Raw genomic sequence first — 8,438 nt, 5'->3', positions numbered from 1 at the left:
TGTTATGTTTAGCCAAAGTTCTTTCCAGAATGGGCTTCTAAAATCCGAAAAGGCCAACACAAGCAACACATCCAGTTCATTACTAATTTGGATACGGTACTTTAGCTGCATATACCAGTTCTGGAATAATCTTCGTTGATGAAATGATAAAAATCACTAAATATGTAATATAAACAAGAGACCATTGATCTATCATCATACAAACAACACGAAGATGGATAAACAACTGACAGCAACCAACTGCGTCTTCAGCAGTTGTGAACGCACCGCTCGCTAAACTCATGTTTGGTTGGGCTGACACACACAGATTTGAGAATAACAATTCACACGAACATTCCCACGTATCTTTTGCGGTTGCCCTGAACAGATCTCGATGAATTCTGCTCGTGGTAGCTGCACATGTACAGTAATTTCCACTCCCATGCACTGCATTACACGCAAATTCTGTTTTACTTACCAATTAATGGGAGTATACTGGACTGTTCCAATAGTAGTTTCAAGTTACTCTGCACAATAGTAGGTGTGTCGGCTTCCTTGTCGCTCATTTCACGCGTTTCTGTGAGTTGTTACCGTTCACTTACGGAATAACGTAAACAAAAACACTCGCGACGGCGAACACGCAGCTACGCCTGTAGCAGAACACCGACGAGTAACTCGACTCTCGTAATTCCTTTACAGTGGTGCCAACTGCAACACTCCCAGGGTTTTTTAGCCAAACAACGTATTCACATTATCGGTATGTAACATGCCAAATATTTCCTCTTGTTTCCCACGTGATGTGGCTTTCAGGCATATTTAGGTCCATGCAGTTGAATACAAATTTTAATTAAATAATTGTGCAGTAGAACCCAGCACAAAACTATTTGCGCCAAACGTTGATTCTGTAGTGATCTTGTAATGGTTTTACTTCGTCGAAAATAGAAATATTGGAGGACATTTGCATTAGTTTACTCTACAAAATTAACGCGTTAACGAAGGAAAAGACAAATTATTATGTTGTATTGACAAATCTGTTTGTGACTTACCGCAGTTAGTGTGCACAGTCATTAATGAGAAATGTTACAGGTTACGGCGGCATCAGAAAACGCTAATCTAAAATTCACACGCTGCAAGGACAGCAGGGGCGTATGCGTGATTAAAAAAAAGAGGTATTCCACGAATAGGTCTATTTCTATTGTCCATACTTTACTAATGAGGTGGTTGTTGCCCTCAGTACCACCCTTTGATTTTTCATGGTGAATAGAAAAAAAAACGTTGGACAAAATGCTTGGTGTGATTTGGTGTTTCTGTGTAACAGGCCAGTATTAAACCTAGCAATGGTGTAGGGTACTTTATGCCCACCTTTTGAAAATATTGTAATTTATGTATTATACTTGAAACTAATTAGTTTTTAATGCATTCTTGTACCAAATTGCATAATTGTATAAATTTTTGGGTTTTATCTCTCTCTCTCTCTCTCTCTCTCTCTCTCTCTCTCTCTCTCTCTGCCTGCTCTTGGTAGTACATTTTACTAAAAAGATGTTGGTCTTGCTAAGTGTGTGTTGAAAAATATTTTCAGGTTCTGAAGCCCACCTGCCCTAAGTGCCTGTTTAAAAAGTATGTCCTAACAAGAGTTAACAGTAATTAACGACATTTTTGGTTGTGGTCATAAACTACCACCCAACCCTCTTGGCAGAACACATGGAAAATGTGTTGGTATTGCATGCATTAATCAGGGTGACTCCATTAAAAAATAACAACACACACAAGGTAGACATGTAGTTTAAATTTAATTACAATCATTTACAGAGTCACTCTTACAACCAGCATTACTCAGGCTACTAGATCATCATTTTCACTTTCAGGCCTTTGGTGTGACACCTGTTTGATCTTAGTGGGTCAGTCTTCTTTGTACCATCTCTTTTTGGTTCTTCCACGACTCATTCTCTGTGGCATTTGTTTCATTGACACTGCAGCTATCTTTCCAAATGATAATTCCTTATATATCTTAGGAATGACATTTAAGATACTTTAAACTTACTTCTTTGTTTTTTGTTACAAGTCCAGCACTATGACAGTATCATTATTATTTGATTTCCAGGATAGTTAGAACATTGTGCTTGCACTACTATCTTGGTACAAGTGACAATTTTTGATTGTATATGTTCAACTCCTTACTTTTGTCTTATCAGTAGTGATTTGACAATTAATTCAACTATAAAATCCAAAGAGAGGTTGCTTCTAAAGGCAAGTCCTGTATCAAGAAAGTCAGTATAACAGACAAATCAATCCATAGTAAACTTTAGACTGATGCCACACCTCACACACTGGCTGAAAAATTCATTGAATACTGACTTTGCCATCAGTAATTAACTCAATATAAACAAGGTCTCAACACACTTTTCGTTTAGTTTGCTATGCAAAGTTTAATGTATTTTATTTGTTTATGATAAACTCCTGTGATGGAAAAAATGAGTGGAGCGTTTTTCAATAACATGGCTTACCAATGATCACATGAATATTTTACCTTGCTTATTGCACAGTAATAATACTAGGTGGATCCCCACCACCTTGCTGTTACACACAAATATGATATAAAATGAAAATACTAAGCAAATTTACTCTTACTCTCCTGTAGATCTGCTGTATTAAGAAACAAAAATGCTTCACTGATGTGAGATCCAGTGATTTGAAGTCTACTGGTCCTGATTTTTGTATAATCACTTGTTTCACTACTGGAGAGGAAGGGTGCTTTATAATTGTGAGTATATTTCTGCTAGTAGTAAAAGTATTTGTATAACATTTCTTCATTTTCAGAAAATATTTATAAGAAGTTGTTACAAAGGTTGTATTTAACTAGAAAGTTCACATAGTAAAATGACACCATGTTTTTAGATATTTTGACTAGAGAAAAAAAGGAAAAGAATAGAGCCTGCATTGTATCTATGTCAGTAAAATATTTTCTTGTTCTCTTCTTTGAAAGACAGAACGACACTGCTTGTTACAGTACTCTTGTCATTTGCACAGAATATGGCATGTGAACACAAGCTGTTTAATTTAGATGCAACTACATAACATCTGGCTATCAGAAGACAACTTTCAAAACATAATTGATCAGATCAATCTGAGAACTACAATGCTAGGTGTAAACCGTCACCCTACATTCCCTCATTTCACTGCTACTTCTTTCATTGCATGTCACTTACGTAATTCTCCTGATGGTTATTCAAAATTCTTTCCTTCCTTCCACTGTCAGTATATTATGGTTTCATAGTTTTACAAATTTCCTAAGGAAGCTCTTATTTTTATGATGTTTTGTAACATCCTACTCTGTGAGTCCCCTAAATTCGCCTCGAACAACAGTATTTCGTTTTGTATCAGGGAAATAGATACATGTATGTAATCAGGGCCTGCTTCCATCATTTCATCCATAAATATACACAGACTTAAGTGAACTCTACAGTTAACAAGATTTACTCTCTTAAGTAGTTAGTTTCTCACTTGACAACCAATAGTACACAGTGAAGAGTCAAAAACTAGAACAAAGATTAAACATAAAGCAAATCCAACTCGACACCCAAAGAATAATGCATGTATTCTCTATTACTTTCCCAGTTCACTGCTTCCCACACACAATCCCCCCCCCCCCCCCCCCCCTTTGGTAGAGCGGTACTCCTGGGTTGTGCAGGAATTTGTTATACCCTTCAACCCACCTTACATAAGTTACTCGTATCCTTGACACTTCCTATGAGCTCATTCAATGATGCCATCAAGGGCTTATCATTGAATATTATTTACACTGTACATTCCTCTTGTCTTAGCACCTGGAAAGGTCTGGAAAACAGTGGTTGCAACAGTGGGTGTTCTGTGCCTCTTTGCAACATCGTACGTTAGCATGTTTTAAATGGGAAAGCCACATTTTAAGGAAGGCTTTTGCTGTTTCTGTTGATATATCACAGATTGGTGTTGCCTCCACCCAAGGCGTCTATCTGTCTGAAGATGTAGATATATAACAATATCTTTCTGATGGCAAAAGCAGACTCATGAAGTCTATATGCATGTGAGAGAAATGGCCTGTTGTCTCAGGAATGTCTCTTACTGGCTTGAATGCACGCTGCCAACTTGGCACTGTTGACGTGCTATGCACACTCTTTGCCACTGGTGAAAAATCTTTTTTGTACTTAGCCATAAAAATTTCTCCATCAACAGTTGAATGGTGGCATTTACATTAGGATGGGCAAGGTTGTGAACACTGTCAAAAACTGATCTTTGTAGCATTCTGGGCATGAATGATCTAGGTGAGTGTCTAGACATTACCAAGTGAGGTCATTTGCATCTAGCAATTTCACTTGTTTGAGCTGAAGAGCTGTTGAACCATCGTGCAGGCATTTTTGCAACTGCTTGTCTGTAGCTTGTGCAGCCCCAAGTTGACTGTAATTCATTTTGAAAGAGATTGCGCTGACTCGTCATTTTATTTATTCTGTCAAACACTGACTTGAGGTGTTCCTCATGTAATTCAGCTACCATAAATGACTTACAGGTAGACAAAACATAGATCAAAGCCCTTTGTTACTTAATGGTACAACAACTGAGTTAGAAAACTGCTGCGGAAGCAAAGGGAACTTCACAGCAAACAAAGACATAGCCAAAGCCTTGCAGAAAAACAAAAATTACGCAAAGCGAAGTGTAGTGTGAGGGGGCTATGCGAGAGGCGTTCAATGAATTTGGAAGTAAAGTTCTATGTACTGACTTGGCAGAAAATCCTAAGAAAATTTGGTCTTATGTCAAAGCGGTAGGTGGATCAAAACAAAGTGTCCAGACACTCTGTGACCAAAATGGTACTGAAACAGAGGATGACAGACTAAAGGCCGAAATACTAAATGTCTTTTTCCAAAGCTGTTTCACAGAGGAAGACAGCACTGTAGTTCCTTCTCTAGATTGTCGCGTAGATGACAAAATGGTAGATATCAAAATAGACGACAGAGGGATAGAGAATCAATTAAAATCGCTCAAAAGAGGAAAGGCCGCTGGACCTGATGAGATACCAGTTCGATTTTACACAGAGTACACGAAGGACCTTGGCCCCGCTTCTTGCAGCGGTGTACCATAGGTCTCTAGAAGAGCGTAGCATTCCAAAAGATTGGAAAAGGGCACAGGTTATCCCCGTTTTCAAGAAGGGATGTCAAACAGATGTGCAGTACTATAGACCTATATCTCTAACATCGATCAGTTGTAGAATTTTGGAACACGTATTATGTTTGAGTATAATGACTATTCTGGAGACGAGAAATCTACTCTGTAGGAATCAGCATGGATTTTGAAAAAGATGATCGTGTGAAACCCAGCTCATGCTATTCATCCACGAGACTCAGAGGGTCATAGACACGGGTTCCCAGGTAGATGCCGTGTTTCCTGACTTCCGCAAGGTGTTCGATACAGTTCCCCACAGTCGTTGAATGAACAAAGTAAGAGCATATGGACTATCAGATCAATTGTGTGATTGGATTGAAGAGTTCCTAGATAACGCAGCATGCCATTCTCAATGGAGAGAAGTCTTCCGAAGTAAGAGTGATTTCAGGTGTGCCGCAGGGGAGTGTCGTAGGACTGTTGCCATTTACAATATACATAAATGACCTTGTTGATGACATTGGAAGTTCATTGAGGCTTTTTGCGTATGATGCTGTGGTATATTGAGAGGTTGTAACAATGGAAAATTGTACTGAAATGCAGGAGGCTCTGCAGTGAATTGGCGCATGGTGCAGGAAATGGCAATTGAATCTCAATGTAGACAAGTGTAATGTGCTGTGAATACATATAAAGAACAATTCCTTATCATTTAGCTATTGGGGCATTGTCCGTACGTTTAGACTGTGGTAATTCCACAGCACCTCTAGGTGTGATTCTTTTTAGCTAGGTGTAATGGTGATGCCCACGGGCTGTCAGATCTTCGTATGATTCCCACCTGTAATATCTCTTCAGATTCTTTTGTAGCTCCTGAAAAATGGTCGGGTGCTAGTCGCTGTGCCCATCGATAGACTGCTTATCATCTTCATGTGGTGTAACATGGTATACAATACTTTCCGTAATTGACCGACCATCTCGTGTCTGGCTTATGAACAAACCAAACTACTGGGTGAGGCGATGGAATTTATTAGCTACCTCGCCAATATGACAGGTGCGATAAGCAATCACATTATGAGAATCAAAACTCCAACCCAGCAGCAGTAGCAGCACTACTACCAGTTCCTACAATGGCAACAGTACACCAACTATTACCATGAGTAAAAGTATCATTGTTAACAATACTAAAATTAAATTTACAGCCCAAAAATACAAAACTTCCCATCAAGACAACCACTCTAGTGCCACTTTTCATTTCTTTGTTTATAACTGACTTGATGACAGTAGCATGATGATGCACATGTTGACAATGCCCCTGGTGCAGCTTGGCTCAGTAGCTCCATTCAATGCAGTTGTCTGTGCAGCAGCAGAGTGATTCACTTCCCCAAAGGAGAAGCTACTGAACCATGCCACACTATGGGTGTCATCGACGTGCATGTTATTGCACTACTGTCAGTAATAAACATAGAAATGATGAATGGCATTGGAGTGGGTGTTACAAAGAATAAATTGTAAAGTGCTGCTTCTGCCTCCATTGTTGATGGCCCTTCCCGATTTGTGGATTGTAGTTTACATTTTAGTATTGTTAACAATGATACTTTTAGTCATGATGACAGTTGGTTTACTGTAGCCATTGTAAGAACTGACAGTGGTGCTCCTGCTGCTGCTGAATTGGAGAGTTTTGATTCTCATATGATTATTACTATTCTCATAATATGACTATTACTATTCTGATAAGGCCATGACCCTCTCCCCTGCCTATTGTAACAGTTACTACTTCATTGTTACTAATAATTTGTGCCATACTTAGTTTTATCTCCAGTCCTTAGTGAGTATGAACCTCCACTTGAACTACCTACTGAAACTCAGGACTAATGTCACATTAAATGCGTCATAAGTTGTAATGGGTGAGTTGTTACCTGCTGTAAGGTGGAGAGTTGCACCCATTGGTGCAGTTTTACTTTCCGTGATGGCAGTGCACTTAAGCCCGAATCAATAAGATACCAGCTTTCTGCCTTCTTGTCTTTCACATACAAATGGCGCGATCATGTGAGCTTTACTGTGTGTGGATGTGGTCAATTTGCCACAAATAACTGGATAAATCTGGAGTGCTAGATCTTAACAACTCCCAATTGTCACTGCAGGTGTCTACAGAAGTAGTGACAACTGCTTCATCTACACTTTGGCACTGTTGTGGAACTATGCAGCCTGCTGCAGCTACTGTCCATTTGTGAGTGAGAAGGAAGATGTGCATCTCATGACCTGATCTCAAAAATGCTTATGGTACCAACATATCCTGTGATTTTGTCCCCCATGTACCTTCTGGGTGTCTGTATGATTCTGCTGGGTTGATGTATACCCCTGTTTATTATATTTCCTTGTGCAGTGCCACCAATTGTTTCTGTATTGTGTCCCTCTTGTATTCCAGATTACAGAGCTGCTCACTGATATTTGTCTGTTGCTTGTGCCATATAGCTACTGCTGTGTCATCCAAACAAGAAACAGCCAGGGAAAAAGCACCACAGGCACAAAGATGAGCGGGTGCCAGTGCCATAGAGACTCACCACTTGTTTGAGTTCTGCCATCGCCACAGGTGGCGCTGAGGATGAAGATTTCGACTTTGCCTTGGCCAATTACTGCAGAGTACAATTTGCCAATGACCATATGACAACGGACAGAAGCCTACTTGGAAGATAGAAGCACAGCTTTGGCCCACTCAGCTATAGACCATCGTCCGGGGCTGACTTAGACAGGAAATGTCATTTGTTGTAAATTGCATTTCCTATGTACTGCAAAGTTTACCTACAGTTATTTGCACTTAGCCATTGAGAGTCATTTTGTGTTGTATTACAGGCAGTGTTGCAGACTTAATTATTCAACAAGTCACAAAGATAAATAAAGTTATTAACTCATTTGTTTCACTTTGTTACTAATTTGTAGAACCTTCATTTTTCTACCTTGTTACCTGACCATAGGGCATAACTGTATAATCGTGGCATGTAGAAATTGTCTTACAGGTGTGTGTTCAGCACCAGAAGCCATTTCATGAGCTCACAAACTTGGACTACTGTAACAACAGTGGCAACGCGGCCTCCACAGCAGCAACAACGAGGGGTTTACAAAAGCTACGGTCTACACAGTGATGATGTTGGTAGCTACTTGTATTATTGCTGAGGTACTTGCCTGTCCCACTGTACCACACACATTTTCTGCTACTGCCAAAACAGAATTAATATCATTCTTCCTGCACCTCGCCACTGCCATTTCACAGAAAGTGATAGCTGCAATAGCCATACATGTCGCAATATTCGATCTGACATTTCTTCCTCTTCCACCAG

General features: G+C 39.6%; 1 long non-coding RNA gene across 2 annotated transcripts; it reads left to right on the top strand.

Annotated features, from left to right (window-relative positions):
- Nucleotides 1-636: 636 nt before the first annotated feature.
- On the top strand, nucleotides 637-8,029 carry LOC126268065 (uncharacterized). 2 transcript variants are annotated; one of them, XR_007549074.1, is made up of 4 exons: nucleotides 637-736; nucleotides 1,066-1,148; nucleotides 2,618-2,740; nucleotides 7,576-8,029. It is a non-coding gene; the product is annotated as an uncharacterized LOC126268065 (long non-coding RNA). The 2 variants fall into 2 exon arrangements; XR_007549073.1 differs by having other exon boundaries at nucleotides 730-1,148.
- Nucleotides 8,030-8,438: the final 409 nt, after the last annotated feature.

Source organism: Schistocerca gregaria, chromosome 4 (genome assembly GCF_023897955.1).
Source record: "Schistocerca gregaria isolate iqSchGreg1 chromosome 4, iqSchGreg1.2, whole genome shotgun sequence".
In the NCBI taxonomy this organism is placed as follows: domain Eukaryota; kingdom Metazoa; phylum Arthropoda; class Insecta; order Orthoptera; family Acrididae; genus Schistocerca; species Schistocerca gregaria.
This window is presented reverse-complemented; position numbering and strand designations above follow the sequence as displayed.